Source organism: Cenococcum geophilum (genome assembly GCF_001692895.1).
Source record: "Cenococcum geophilum 1.58 unplaced genomic scaffold K441scaffold_18, whole genome shotgun sequence".
Classification (NCBI taxonomy): domain Eukaryota; kingdom Fungi; phylum Ascomycota; class Dothideomycetes; order Gloniales; family Gloniaceae; genus Cenococcum; species Cenococcum geophilum.
The window spans coordinates 1,036,529-1,053,562 of NW_027137576.1; positions in this window are offsets into that span (position 1 = coordinate 1,036,529).

Here is a 17,034-nt window from a genome sequence, read left to right on the forward strand (position 1 = left end):
TATAGTTATAGACTAGGTTATAGGCTAAGCAAATATTATAAAGTTGGCGTACCCTAGAATTAGCGAGAATTCTATAGGATATGCTAGGGGTGTTACGGTACCTTTAACTTAATAGTATATTAGTTATAAGTGTCCGGATCTAAGGGGAATAGGTAAGATATTTATCTATAACGTGGTATACTATATAATGGTAGGAGAATCTACTAGCACTAGTGGTTTAAAATATCTTATACTACGCCTTATATCCGTAATAGCGGCAGGCGAAATAGAAGTAAGCGATCTATACGAAACCTTTTTAGATCTTCTTCTTTAAGTATAATAAAGGGATGCCTTTATTTTTAGGGAGAGGTAGAAAGATATAGTAGAGACTAACTTAGCCGGAGTTACTAAGAAGCTATAGTAGCAAGACTAAAAGGGTTTATTGCGCTTTAAGGGTGCTATATATATCCTAAAGGACTAAGCGGTTTAAGATAAAATTTTAAAGGGTTTTTATAATAACCTTTTTAGGGGTTACTATTATTCCGACTGATACCAGTACATATAATATTCCAGAACATTTCTGCCTCATTTTGGAATAAGTTATCCTTATTCCAGAATAAGTTGTATATCGCTTTAATCGACCTCATTCCAGACTGCTTATCTCATTCCAGAAAAGATCTTTAAAGGTTAGGCCAATTGCTAGGTGGTATAGTAGGTAGAGGCTCGCCAAGGCCTACACGCATACTACGAGTCGTAAAGCTCTTCAAAATATATACATTTTATGCTTTTATTTTTCTTCATATCCAGATTTAATTGGTAAATAGTTATCGCATAGGTTCTAGAATAACCTTAAATTACGCTAACTATGCCTATATAACGTCGCCAAAAGATCCACTTAATAAGTGTATATTTGGTAGTTAAATAATATTTTATAATTAAGTATAAGGCATTTTGCAGAGCTCTCGTAAGCTCCTTTATAGTGTTAATTTTACTTAAAAATCGCCCAATTAGGCTTAGCTTAGGGGCTATTGCGAACTTTAAAAAAATTTCATTTATCCTTTCTTACCTACCGCCTTTATATATGACTTAATTAGATCCTTAATAATATGCGCGCCTTTTCTATAAGTTCTAAATATATATTTAACTCTACTGCTAGCTTAAATCTAATACTAGTAACAGTAATATCGTCCGCGCCTACCTCCGCGCCCACCTCCACGCCTATAGCTCCCTTACCTTTTACCGATACTCCTATAAACGAAGACTATAACGCTAGCTAAGCAGTTGTTTCCTTCTTAGTTATAGTAAAGCCTACCTTTACTAAGTATCTAGAAGAAACTTAGAACGTCTCTATAAAGCGCATTACCTAGGAAAAATATAACGATATTATTTCCTAGCTTACTAATCTAGGTTATAAAGCTCTCTTATAGGCCGAACGCAACGCTAAATTAAAGGCTAAGAGCCGCTGGTTTATATAGGAATAAGGTAAAGAGTATATACGCGGCCTTTAAAGGCAGCTAATTCGCTTATCTAACCGTAGCTTAAAGGTTATTCCTAAGCTAGAAATATATAATACCATCGTTTAGTAATATAAGGAGCTTTACTACGTAGGGCAAAAGAAGATATATAGTACGCTTGCGGCCAATTAATACGGTATACAGCTAGTGGAAGTTATTTAGCTTCTAGAATACTGCTAGGTATATATTAAGTAAGTTTAACTTTTTATAAAATTGTTAGTTGTATATAACACTAATATTTTCGTAGGAGCGCTCCTAACGCTATACGGCTACCGCTTAATATAATTATCTTTAGGGCTCCTTTTAATCGTATCTAGGGCGATCTTATTAATATACGCAATAAGGCCAACGGCGAATACAAATGGATTCTACAGATACGCGATTACTTTAGTAAATACTGCACCCTCTACCCCCTTAAGCAGAAGACCGCTAAGTAAGTCGCTGTAGCTGTGCTCTAATGGATACATTATTATATTTACCTATGTATTTAGTAGAGCAATAACGGCTCAGAATTTAAAGGCGCCCTTCTTATACTACTTCGGCGTTATGGAATTAAGGTAATTAATAGCTAGCTACAATACCCCTAATCGCAAGGCCTTATAGAGTAAGCCAACGGTTATATAAAGAAGAAGCTTTATACAGTAAAGCGACTCTTAGGAACTTCGCGATAGGTAGCAGCTTGCCCAATTATTATAGCCTTAATTAATCGCACCTACTATGAATTAATTGGCTGTATACCTTTCTACTGCCTCTATAGGAGAGATCCTTAGCTATCTACTTTAGTGGCGCCTAGCCACCGGGCTACTGTAAAGCCTTTACTAGAAGTTACTAACACCTCTAAAGCTAAGGAGGAAGAGGATCTTAATGGCAATAAGGAAGTTCTCGGCCCTTTACTAGATAAGAACGGTAATAGGTAATAGGCAGCTAAGTAAGAGCGTAAGGACAATAAATATTCTAATAAGGAACTAAACGGCAGCTAGAGCTCGGTTGCGGCCGAATATAAAGATAAGGAGAATGAGGATTAATTAAAAGATGAGGAGAATAATGGTTAATTAGAAGATAAGGAGAATAAGGGTTAATTAGAAGATAATATGCAGAGGCTAAGGACTCCTTTAAACCCTATTTTATCTAACGACGATTAGACCTTTAAAGGCTACTCACTAATCTTAAGTTAATATCGCGAGATTACGGAGGCTATACAGTCGTTAAAATTAAGTAGATTTAGGCAGCCTCCGCCTCTACTAAAAGGCTTTCCTATACTAAGCTAAGACGTCTAGATGCAATTAATAAGAGAAGAGTTTACTAAATTAAATAGACAGATTATAGCTAACGCCGCTGCTAGAGCTCTATAGCAAGCTAAGTTTAATCTTAATATTAAAAGAAGGTAGTAATCTATCTATTAGCAGGAGGAGTTATATCTAGATAACTGGATTAAAGATCTAGAAGATACTTTTTATATACTAGGAGGCTCCTTTATAGATAATCTTACTATAAGGGTTAAAGATTTACGCGTATAGCTCTACCGCATAGCTAGTGGAGTAGGCCTGCCACCTATGGATTTTAATAAGTACTATAACGTCGCCACACCTTCTTACCGGCGTAAGTTAATTCTGGCTTTAAAGGACTCTAACTACCCTATTTACTTTATACCACTATAGCGAGAGCTTGTATAGCAGGTGCGTAAGAGACTTAAGGAATATTAGAAGGAACTATAATCGCAATAGCTACAGATTCCCTTATAACGTTTAGATTCCTCTACTTATAATTTATTAGATTTATATAAAAGAGTTTAATAATAAGCTACTTACTCCCGTGAACAAATAAAGAAGAAGTATAGTAGGTAATACTATGTTACCGAATTTAATATAGGTAACGTCGTCCTTTTTGGAATTCCTAAAAAGCTTTAACGTAGTACTAAAGTCTTCCGTATACCCGGCCGCATATATAAGATTTAAAATTACGGCTACTTTAAGGTTCGTACTTAGTACGGAATCGTTAAGGAGCTCTTCCTAGGTAACGAGCTTATTAAGCCGCTAGAGACCTATAATACTCGCCTTAATATAAGTATTAGTACAATTCTACCGCTCTCTATAGTAGTTAAAGCCTATTTAATAACTGCGCGGCCTACCTACTGTAGGTATAGGCGAGGATGTAGTAATTAATAATGTAGCTGTTAAAAAGGAAATATAGAATATTCTTTCTACTGCTATAGAGGGGGGCCTTATATAAATTAACCGACGGAGGACTCCCTAGGCGAGCCTCTAGTAAGAGCTTATAGAAGGCTTGCTAGTACTTAGATTAACTCTTAAATAAAGTAAGCCTAACGGGGGACTCTACCATAAAGTTCAATATAGCCTTAATTAATAATAGTAGATAAGGAAGATAATTAATTAAGCTAGGAGAATAGGGGTAGTAAGGTTAGTATAGCTAGGAGAGGTTTATATCGCGGACGCGCTAAACCTAATTAGGTAATTAGACTATGACTAGTAAAACCTTAGAGAGCCCGGTTTTTAATAGATCTTGGTAAAATTAAAACTTTACGTAATTTGCAAATTTTGGTATTAGGGAACGCGATTAACTACCCCCTACCTAATTAGCTTCTACCACTTATAGCCTATATCTATAATACGGAAATGCCTTTAAATATACTTATTAAGCATAGCGTAACCTACTTTAGATAGAATCTAATAGTGTTGTGGTGGTTAAGGGGGGGTAGTAAAATTTAATCTCTAGAGCAATAGAAAATCTCATTAGAAAATCAAAATTATATATTTTTATACTAGATATCGCGACTACACTCTACTAAATCTATATATTCATCGAGAAGTTAAAAAAAGCTCTATTAAATCTTAATATAGCTTTAAATCTTTTCTGGAATAAGATAAGCAGTCCGGAATAAGGTCGATTAAAGCGATATATAACTCATTCTGGAACAAGGACGACTTATTCCAAAATAAGGCAGAAATGTTCCGGAATATTGTATATACCGGTATCAGTCGGAACAACTATAGTGCTAATAGAACCCTTAAGGCCGTTTAAAGGAAATACTTTTAGGATAAAATATTAGAAGAGGTTAAGGACTATATATTAAGATATAATACGTGCTAAAGGGTATAGATATTTAGATATTGCCTATACGGCGAGTTATTAGTGCTTCCTATTCTATAGGGACCTATATTAGAATTAATAATAGATTTTATAATAGGCTTACTCCTTACTAAAATAAAAACGGGAGAGGTTACTAACGCTATTTTAGTAATTATTAACAGATATACAAAGTTCTTAGGGTACTTTGCTGTTATAATAACGATTATAGTAACAGAGCTAGTAGACCTATTTTTGGAACGGTAGCTCTTATTTAGTATATTAAGGGGAATTGTATCTAATAAAGGTACTATATTTAATAACGCATTCTAGTCTTTATTCTATCTCTTATTAAAAATATAGCAAAGAATAAGTATCGCCTTTTACCTATAAATAGATGGGCTAATAGAGCGTCTAAATGCGTTATTAGAACACTACCTCTGCTACTATATTAATTATTAACAGGATAATTAGATATTATGGTTAGCTTTAGTATAATATATATATAATATAAGTATCTATAATAGCACAAAAATAACCCCTTATAAAGTATTGTTTGGGGTAAAAGTAAATAACCTTTAGAATATTAAGGATATTATTTCTAAAAGGGAGGTATTAGTAGCGTCTAAGAGAATTAAGTAAATAAGAATTCGCAAAGAAAAACTTAAAAAGCACTTACTAGACGCCTAGGCCGTATAAAAAAGGTACTATAACAAAAAATATATACTAAAAGAATTTGAGATAGGAGATAAAGTCTTACTATTTATAAAAAATTTTTTAAATAAAACGTATTAAGAAGAAGCTGGATTACTAGTAGCTTAGACCCTTTAAGATAATTAGAAAAACTAAAGGAAATTAAGCCTATAAATTAGAATTGCCAAAATTATACCTAATATATCTTATATTTTATATTCCCTTACTAAAGCTATACTAGAGAAGAGATAGTGCGGAACCGCTACTATCTAGCGAAATTAATAGGGAACTAGAATAAAATATAGAAGATATTTTAGACTAAAGATAGCGCTAAAAGAAGCGCGAATTTTTAGTTTATTAGTGTTGGTATGCTTTAACAACGTGTAGAATATATATATCACAATGATATATACTATACGGTGTTGTTAGTGGATTGTTTTCTTTTCTACTTACGACGCGCGTCACATATATATATTGGGCGCGTCCTGCTATATTCTGCTATGTTCTGCCACCTCGCCATTAGCTTACTTACTACTAGCGTGTTAGCTATATCCTGCTATATTCTGCCATATTCTACTATTACACTATTAGTTCGCTTACTACTAGCGTATTAGCTATCCTCGCGATATATCTAACGCTTCTAGCTATACTAGGAGTACTTTAGAAAATATAAAGAACTAGTAGGCTATAACTATATAGTCCGAGAAATCTATATATATACTTCTCCTTCCTTCCTTCCCTGCCCTATGCCTCTAAATTAATGCTATTATTGGTAGAACGTTCTACCTATTCTACCATCTCCAACTTAATTCGGTTTGTATTAATAAGTCGCTTAAGGGCTAATAATAGTTTGCTTTTAGTTATAGCGTCCACAGGGTTACTATCTCCGTTAATCTACTTAACTTTAGCTATTTTACGTCTTTTATATAACTAGCGTAGGTATATAATATTAATTATAAGTCTCTTCTCCTATATTGTTTCTAGCTTAATAAGGCATTTATAGATTAACTTAGAATTAGTATAAAGGATAAGCGGTAGGCTAATATTGAGTTATAGTTTAACTGTGGCCTTAATTGCAGCGCCGATATTAAAATTATAGGCTATAGCATATAATTTAGAGGCTAGTACGCTTCTAGTGACTTTCTTACACTTAACTAAGGACTAGTAAACGATGTTCGCCTTATTTAATAAGTCTGCTAGTACTAGGATATATCTAATTTATAATAAGAGGTCCTTATTATTTATAAATAAGGAATCGGTAAATATAAGTAGTTAAAGTATCTCTATATTAAGTTTAACAAAGCTTAAACCTCTTATTAAGTTTTTAATTTGCTACTAAATTCTCTTATTAAGTAGTTTTATGTCTTTTTTGTTAGGGTTAATTACCTAGGCAGTATAGGATAAATTAAAAGAAGCTTTAGGCTGGTATATGGACGCAATATAAGCTCCTCTTGCTCGTTAGGCAACGTATTGGTCCTTAGGTATAAGTGCCGTATAAATAGTACCTCTAGAGCTAGTTGTTATAATAGCTTCCTTAATATTAATAAGGGTTAGGTTCTGGCATTAGCGCTCCTATATAAGTGTAATTGCATAGTCCTGTTGTTAAATAATGCCTCCGTTAAACTTAATTGGGTGCTCTAGTATAAGGTACTCGCGTTCCTTAGTTAAAAACTTTACTTTTTTAATCTTTTCTTATTCTAAAGCTGCAAAAACTAAATTGGCTAAGAAGAGGGTATTATTAGTTTAAAGGCTAACTATTCTAAAGCTTGTAGAATTATTAAAGTGGAGTAAGTAGGGGTTATAAGTGGATTGGTTTATATTTAACTCCTTAGTATAGTAGTTATAATAGGTCTTAAACTAATAATTGCCTACTTCTAGGATGCCGTATAAAGGTCTAATAACCTTAAGGATTATGCCTTATAAGACTCTAAGTGCTATACTAAGTTTAAGAGGTACTCGGATATAGAAGTCTTAATTTAGTTTTATAATTAACTAAACGTAGGCTTATAAGATGTTTTGTAAGTAAAGGTATATATCGTTAGTCTGGGTTATAGCCGTAATATAGAGAATAAGGCGTTGGCTGACTCGTTGAATTGTAGGTAATTGGGTTAGTATAAGGTCTTTTTCTAGGTTATTATAGGCCTATATAACTAGTCTTAATTTCTTAAAAACCTTATTAGTACTGGGATTCTTAATTTTATCGACAAATCTAGAGTTAAATACTCTATTACCTTAAGGTATGTCCTTAATATTAACTAATTTAAAGACTCCTTTCTTAAGTAGTCCTTTGACCTCTTTTTATTGTGAGGCTATAAACTAACTATTAGTCTTATTCTTATCTTATAAGTATATAGATATATTTACAGTACTAACTGTAATAGGATACTTGCGTAGTCTGCCTTGTCCTTACTTAACTAGTTAAGGTTCCTAAGGTAGTTCTATAATTAACTAAGGTAGTTTATTCTTGTTATTAGGTTATATATCCTCTATATCTCTAGGTTCTTACAAGTATAGTTTTATAACTATACTACGAAAGTTAACAGGGCCGTAGGGGAGTTATATAGTATAGGTCTTATTATTAATATTAAGTAGATTATAGGGACCTAACTAGAAACCAGGCTGGCCTATAGGTCCTTCTCTCTATGCTAGTATAAGTAAGTTAAGTGGTAGGTTGTGAATTGCGGTTATTTTAGGGCCGTTACGCATATTAAGAGCATCTACCACTTAATATTCGGCTTTAATCTTCTTAACTTCTTCTATAGCTTTCCTAAGGGCTATAGCTTGTTATATAACTATAGGGTTAGGTATATTAAATTCCACTATACACGGGTAAGCTTTAAATACTAGTAAGGTGGGTATAAGGCTATTAGGGCCTACTAAATCGTTAATCGCCTTAAAAGCCATTTGTAGAGCTATGTCTTTATTAATGTTTGGTAGTTCTATGGTAATAATATGGTATATGCGGTAAAGGGGACCGTAATAGCGTTTTACTATTTTAATTAAGTTATAGGCTTTAACGGGTACGCTTTTTATAATCGTTTTAAATGTTATAGCGTACTGCTTAAATTCCTTACTTATAAAGTTCTTGCCTGTATTATATATAATTATATTAGGAGGTCCTAAATATATATTAATCTAGCACATTCGTAGTATATCCTATATATGTTTAGCGCTAATGCTTTATAGCTATCTGCTAGCTTAAAATCGTGTTTTTTTATTAACGATGTGTAAAAGGGGTGCGCCGTTAATATACATAATATTAACCACGATTAAGTAGTTAAAATTAAAATTATTATATATTATAAATCTAAATCTGCCGGGTGATTTTCCGTGTTTTTAATAATAACGGTAATAGTGTGTAAGATAGTCTAAGGTCTTACTGTTAACGTTATGTCCTAAGCGCTTAAGTACTTGCGTAAGGCGCTTAACTAAAGGGTAGCTAAAACGGCGATGTAGTTGTTTTAGTTCCACATTAGTTAAGTAGCAAGGGTTTTACTTAAATAACTTAGTTAAATAAGTATATAGGGATGTATTCTAAAGCAGGAAAGGGTGGCCGAAATGACGTATAACTAGTACTATACTGCGAGATATAACTAGCAAGTTCTTTAAATTATTAAAATATACTTATAGGTAGTTTATATTTACTAAGTAAAGTAAAAATGGGGTATTAACCTTAATAATATAAAACTCGATTGTGCTAATAGGGGTAGCTACTTTAGCTGATTTAATTAATGAGGTTAATCTAATACTAAATTATACGTTGACTATGCCTTGTATAGTTATATTAAGTTATACATTAGTATTAAGTCTTTAAAATGCTAAGAACTAACTATATTCTGCTATCGAGCGTTTAGAGGCTTTTATATTAATTATAATACCTAGAAAGCGGTCTATAGTATAGCGGGACGTGATTGTGTTATAAGTAAATAGGTCTTTGTTAGTTACAAAAAGTGTTTATATAAAAGGAGTTACACTATCTGCAGTTATAACTAAATAACTAAAGGCCTTATTTGCTAGGTTAGCAGCTATAAGGGTTACTTCCTATTGCTTAACTTAACTAAAGGATATATAGAAGTAATTAATATGCAACTAATTATTCTGGTTAACTGTCTTAGTACTTATATTAATAGTTAGTGTATAAAAGACTTCTTTAAGCTCTTCTTCTAAGTTAGTACTATTATTGTCCTTATAGTCGGTAATGTATTAATTAAGGCGTTAAGTAAAGTGATTATTAAACTTATTAAACTTGTCCTTATTAATACTTCTAAACTAAGCCTTCACCTCTTTTTATTCTTCCTTACTATGCTTCTATAAGCGATAGTCCTCCTTATTATATATAAAGTAACGTAGTTTATATTAAGGAGGGAATTAAGGTTAATTATAATTACGATTTTGGTTATAGTTGTCTCTCCTTTTAAGGTATTGGCGGTCTATATAATAGGCTTAAACTTATTCTAAGTTCTGCTTTTTATAAGCTATAATTAAGGATTATAGTTTATTAATAAGGGGGCCTAGTTTATCTAGTGGATTTAATACAGCAATTTAATATACGGGAATCCCCTAATAAGATATAATAAGCTTATTATAGAGGAATAGGACTCCTTATAGTTCTGAATTTAGTCTATGCTGTAGTTAAGAGAGTTTAGTAACTAGTATCTAAAGATATTAACTGGTTAATTTGTCCGTATTCTTTTATATAACTATTTATAGTGATATTAAATTCCATTTATTAAGGCTTTTGCGTTTAGAACTAGGTCCTTTAAAGAAGCTATAAAGTAACTTATAAGCGTCCTTAAACGTAAGTATAGTAAGTCTAGCATTGTAGTAGTGATCTAAAGCTAGGCCTTGTAGCATAAGTAGGAGAGCCTTAAGGTAGGTATTAGGTGGAACGTTTACTCTATTACAGTGTCACGGGACACCCCCGTAACACCTTGCACACGTCCACCTGTTTCCACCGACTTAGCAATTAGAGACTAACCGCGAAATGGCAATCTAATAGTAATCTGATGGCAATCTAACGGCAATCTACGGCATTCTGCTATATTCTGCTAAGTTCTGCCAGGACCATAACCTAAACCCTATTCTACCTATATATGTATTAACTAAGCAACCAAGTTAACAATATATGCCCTTTTTTCCCGTTTCCCTACCTTTTTTCCTTACGCAACGTCTTAACTTTATTACGTAGTTTATGTATATAGCTTAATAATACCTACTTCGCTATATATTATTACCGCTTGTGCTTACTCTGTAATACTACATTATATTAAAAACCTATACTACCCTCTAAAAATATAGAACGACCCTAAAGCCCCTATAACGGCCGACGCTATTATAGCTGCACTTTAAGAATAATTAGTAGGTATATAGAAGTCCTTTACGGACACCCTTATATAGTATTAAGCCACTTTAACTTGATAGTAAGCTGAATAAGAAGTATAACAATAACAATTAATTAAAGCACTTTAAGAAGAAGTCCGTATCCTTAAGATGCCTATATTAAGGCCCTAAGACTAAACGCTATCTTTAGAGATAAATACGCGGAACGTAAGCCCTAAATTAGTAGTAGTTACTTATCCTATAAAACCAACTACTGCACCAAAACAATCCAAGAAACTACTAGACCCCCTAGTATTCACTAGTAAACGATAAGAGCTTCGGTTATTCTTAAGCCGGCTTAAGAATAAGCTAACTAGTAATACTAACCGCTACCTAACCAAAGCTAACCAACTCTATTACGCCCTAAGTTAACTAGGAGGAGATGTAGCTAACCTTATTAAACCTCTCTAACCAAACTTAGTATAAAGCCTAGTTATACTTCTTAAAGCTATATACAGTAACCCGAACCGCTAAGCCACCGCTTAAAGAAAAATAAACCAAATAACTTAAGAAAAGAAAAGTTTCCTAGTATACTTCTCCGAATTTAACCGCTACGTAAAGGAAATAGGCTAGAATAACTCCGCACTAATTAACAGCCTTATTAAGTCCTTAAGCCCTAAACTAAAAACCTCCCTAATAGGCGTAGACCTCCTAGAAACTCTTAACGCCTATATAAACGTTATTAATAAACGGTATAATGATATACTACGCCTTACACTAAAGCCCGTTTATAGGTATAACACAATAACCCCGCAAACGTTTATTAAGTTATCGTCTTAACCCAAGCACCCCGACGCTTTAGATATTAACACTAGGACCCTAGGATACGCCCTATTAGGGTCCTTTAAACGAGAATAACGTATTAAGCTAGGCCTCTGCTTTAAATATGGAAGTGGCTCCTATCTCTTAAACTACTACTCCGTCCCTATGCCTTGAAATAATTTACAAACGGCTAGCACTAGCAGCCGTTCACCACATTAATCTTCCGGTTACCGTCCCCGATCTTTATTTAGTTCCACTTCTATATCTAGTAAGCACTATTTATAAGGACAAAGCTATAGCCGACGTCCTATAAGAACCCTACCCCGATTACCTTTAAAAGAAAGGTCCTAGAGCTAAGTCGCTCTCTAGGACGGCTCTACTACAGGATCTCATTAAATATATTTAACGTCATAAACTCTAACTCTTGGGACCATAGCATAACTATTAACTATTATCTTTGGTAGAATGGTTAATAGGCTAACGCTTAAATCCTAATTAATACAGGAGCTAACGGTATAGGATTTATTAACAAGATCTTTGTATAAGATAATAGTTTTACCCTAACCCCCCTTAACCGGCATATTAACGTATTTAGATTTAATGGCAAACGCACTATTTTAGGCCGTATTACCTATGTGGTAACCCTAAGACTCCAATACCTAAACCATAAAGAACTAATTAAGCTTTTCGTTACCACCCTAGGTTACTTAGTAATCCTTAGACAACCCTAGATAAAGCTATATAAGGTAACTATTAATTAAAATAACCTTAAGCTTCTATTTACTGCCTCCTGTTATAAGTAGAAGTGTTATATAACGCACCGCCTTAACCCTAAACTAAAATCTAGGGAATCCGCTAAAATTCACTAGCCTAAGATTTCTACTAATATTCACCCCGCGCCTAAGGAATCCACCAGATTCCACTAACCTAGGAATTCCACCAAATTCCACCAGCGTAAGATTTCCACCAATATTTATTAAGGATCCGGGAATTCTACCGAACTCTATAAATTGGCCTTAAGTACTATACTGCCTAAAGACAGGCAGAAGCTTAAGCTTACTATATGAAGATATTAGAAGGACTAGTATCTAACTATGAAAAGGATTTTTAAAGAACCCGAACCCGAATCTAATACTAACTCTATACCTAATACTAAACCTAAACCCAAATAAGAAACTATGGACAATCTAAGCGAGCTTAGTACCCTAGATATCCGTATAATTAGAGCTACTCCGTTAGCGTAACTTGCTAAGAAACCTAAACATACGATCTTTGCTATCACTATAGCTAATATTAAAAAAGCCTTAGCACCAAAAAAGCACACCGACCCTGCTATAAAGGTATTAGTAGAGTACTATAACCGCCTAGAGGCATTCTTACGGAAGAAAGCCGATAAGCTACCGGAATACCGATCGTACAACTATAAGATTGTACTTAAAGAAGGAAAGTAGCCTGGATTTAGACCCTTATACGGGATGTCCTAAAACGAACTCTAAGTATTACGAAAGTATTTAGATAAGAACCTAAGTAAAGGATTTATTAGAGCAAGCTCATCACCTATAGCCGTACTAGTAATCTTTATTAAGAAACCTGGCGGCGGTCTACGCTTCTATATAGACTACCAAGCTCTTAATACCGTTACTATTAAGAACTAATATCCGATCCCGTTAATATAGGAGACACTAAACTAACTAAGCAAGGCTCGCTACTATACGAAGCTTAATATTATCTCTGCATTTAACCGCCTCTGTATAGTAAAAGGAGATAAATGGCTTACTGCATTTTGTACTTAGTATAGACTATTTAAATACTTAGTAACGCCATTCGGCCTTATAAACGCTTTAAGCTCGTTTTAACATTATATAAACGACACCCTACGCCCCTACCTAAATATCTTCTGTACTGCTTATATCGACGACATTTTAATATATAGTAATAACCTAACTAAATATTAGAAATACGTTGACCTTATCCTATAAGCCCTACACGGAGCTAGTCTACAATTAGATGTAGATAAATGCGAGTTCTATAAAACGGAAGTCCTATACCTTAGACTCCTTATTTCTATAAACGGTATATAAATAGACCTAAAGAAAGTCAAAGTAATTATAAACTGGTAAGAACCCAAGAACGTTAAGGACGTAAGAGCCTTTATAGGATTTGCTAATTTCTACTAACGGTTTATTAATAACTTCTCCGCCTTGGTTTTACCCCTTATAGCTCTAACCTAAAAGGATAAAGTCTTTATCTTTAATAAGGAATATAAGAAGGCCTTTGCCTATCTAAAGGTTATATTTACTACTGTGCCCGTGCTCTAATACTTTAACCTAAATTAAATAAGTGTTGTAGAAGCCGACTTATCTAACTACGTTATTAGAGGCATCCTATTTTAATATAACGAGGATGGAGTATTGTACCCCGTAGCATACTTCTTAAAACAACTAAGCCTAGCCAAATGCAACTACGAGATCTACGATAAGGAATTATTAGCCATTATTAGATATTTTGAATAATGGCGACCCAAACTAAAAGGCGCTAGATTTCTGATTAAGGTCCTTAGCGACTATAAAAACCTATAGTACTTTACAACCACAAAATAGCTAAGTTACCGTTAGGCCTGTTGGTTAGAATATCTATCTCGTTTCCGATTCTTAATTATATACCGCCTAGGCGTCTAAGGCCAGAAGCCTAATGCTCTAACCCAACGCTTGTAAGACGCGCCAGCCTTAAAAAAAGCGTGCTCTTACTAAAATCAGACCCTACTTCGCCCTAAACTATTTAACCCTCCTACTAAAAATCTTATGGTATACGTCCTTGAAATAACTAATCAATTAATTAAATAGATTATAGTCGACGAATACCTAAATAACAAGTTTATCCAAGAGACGCTTAAGCTAATATAAGATGGTATTAGACGCTCTAAAAAGATTTCTTTAAGTAAATGCGAAGCCTGCGGAAACTGCTTATATTACTAAAACCGTCTAGTTATCCCTAATTATAATAAGCTTAAGCTTAAACTCCTTAAACACGTATACGATCTACCTGTCGCCGGCCACCTAGGCCAAGAAAAGACCCTAAAACTACTCTAATGGGAGTATTATTAGCCGAATATGCATAATATGACACAAAGGTACGTCTCTAGCTGCCATACCTGCTAATAAGCTAAAGCCTTATATAAGACGTATAACGGTTTTTTAAAGCCGCTGCCTATTCTAGACTAAAGATAAAGGGATATCTTAATTGACTTTGTTATTAATCTTTCTAAGAGTAGAGGCTGCATGAATATTATAGTAGTTATAAACCAACTATCTAAAATAAGATACTTAATCGCCTGCCCTAATATGTTAACGCCTGCCGTCGCCTAACTATTCCTAGATTACGTATAGAAACTCCACGGACTCCCTAAAACAATTATCTCCAATAAAGGCAGCTAGTTTGTCTTAGCATTCTGGAAAAAACTAACTATTCGACTCCGCATTAAAGCACTATTATTTACCGCGTATTACCTAAAAACAGATAGCTAAACGGAACGCGTAAATGCTATAATGGAATAGTATATTTGGATATACACGTTATATTTGCAGGATAACTGGATTAACTAGCTCATATTCGCCGAGTTTACTGCAAATAACTCCGTCTCGGAAACCACGAAAGTCTCCCCGTTCTTAGCCAATTACGGCTAACACCCATAAATAGGTTTTAAACCCTTTAGTAATGTTCCTTACCCCACTCATTACGCCTTATAAGTCGCAGAAGCAAATAAATTTGTAGAGAAGATGGAAGAACTATAATAGTTCTTTACCGATAAGATAATATAGGCTTAATCTGTTTATAAAGCCGCAGCGAATAAGAAATAAACCCTAGCACCAGCCTACCAAATTGGTAATTTTATCTAGCTAGACATAAGAAATCTAAATATAAAACGACCCACTAAGAAACTTAATTAGAAGAACGCTGGCCCTTATAAGGTTAAAAAGGTTATCTCTCCTTATACCTACTAATTAAAGCTCCCTAATACGGTTAAAATCCACTCTATATTCTATACGTCAGTCCTCCGCCCTACTACCCCCGTATTAGACGCCCTACCTAGATAGATATAAGACCCTCCCCTACCAGTTAAAGTAGATAGTGAGAACAAGTACTTTGTTAAAAGAATTAACAATATTAAGTACGATAAACGGAAACGCTAATATATATATCTTATAAAATAGAGAGGCTTTACTAAGTCCTTATAGGAACCCGTTAACTCTATAGGACTTACACAAGCCGTAGAAGACTTTCACGAACTCCACCTAAAACTACTACAGCCCCATCTCGCAGAAGCTCGAGTTTAAAGGGGGGGTACTATTACGGGACACCCCCGTAACACCTTATACACGTCTACCTATTTCTACTAACTTAGCAATTAGAAACCAACCGCGAAATAGCAATTTAACGGCAATCTAATGGCAATCTAACGGCAATCTACGGCATTCTGCTATATTCTACCAAGTTCCACTAAATTCTGCTAAGTTCTGCTAGGACCATAACCTAAACCCTATTCTGCCTATATATGTGTTAACTAAGCAACCAAGTTAACGATATATGCCCTTTCTTCCCGTTTCCCTACCTTCTTTCCTTACGCAACGTCTTGACTTTATTACGCAGTTTATGTATATAGCTTAATAATACCTACTTCGCTATATATTATCACCGCTTGTGCTCACTCCGTGACATACAGATATTATAAAAGATTGTTAACTTAAAGTTAAAGTTTCCGCTAGTACTACTGTATTTCTAGTCGTCTATATATAACTTAGCTATATTTACTAGTTCCTTTCTATACCCTAGTATAGAAGTAGGTGCTATGGTAATAGGTATAGTAGTAGCAGGTATTATAGCCTGCGGAGGTAGGAGTAGTAGACTTAGAGGCGGAGTTATTTAAGATATTAGTAGAGTCGTTATAGGTGTGCTTTTGGGTATTAATTAAGGTATAAGGGTTTATGCAGTCTTATGTTTTAAGCCGCGTATAAATACGTTAGTAAGTATATTAGACTTAAAGGTGCTATTAGATTGCTTCTTATAGGCTTTATTAAATTCTTCTTAGCTCTATTTATGTTAAGTTTCTTTAAGTAGTATATTAGCTAAAACTTATATAAGCTTAGTATGTTTATCGTTCTTATATACGTACACTCCTCCTTTATAAAGAAGGAGAAAAAAATTCTTAAGGGTTTTAGTGCTAGCTTAAGAGAATATATCTATAATAAACTCTTTAAAGTCTTCTTAAAAGTAGTTCTATAAAGCGCTATTAACAGAGTTATTGTTATTGTATTCCTATGTCTTAAACTAAATATAGTCTGTAATATTATTATTGGTCGCAGTTTATATATTAATTCTATTCTTTTATTACTCTGCCTCCGCCTTTTAGTCTATAGGTATAGCTATCTTATCTGGTTATAAAGAGATTATTAATAGAGGGTGTCGGTGTTTATAGAGAGAGAGTGTTTATAGTATTTATAAGGAGGGAGAAAGGGTAGTTAATATAAGTTGTTAAAAATTTAACTTTTAATAAGGTGGGAAGCAATATCCTTCTAAATCTAAAGTATATTATTTAATTCTTAGCAGTAATAAGGGTCTGTAGGTA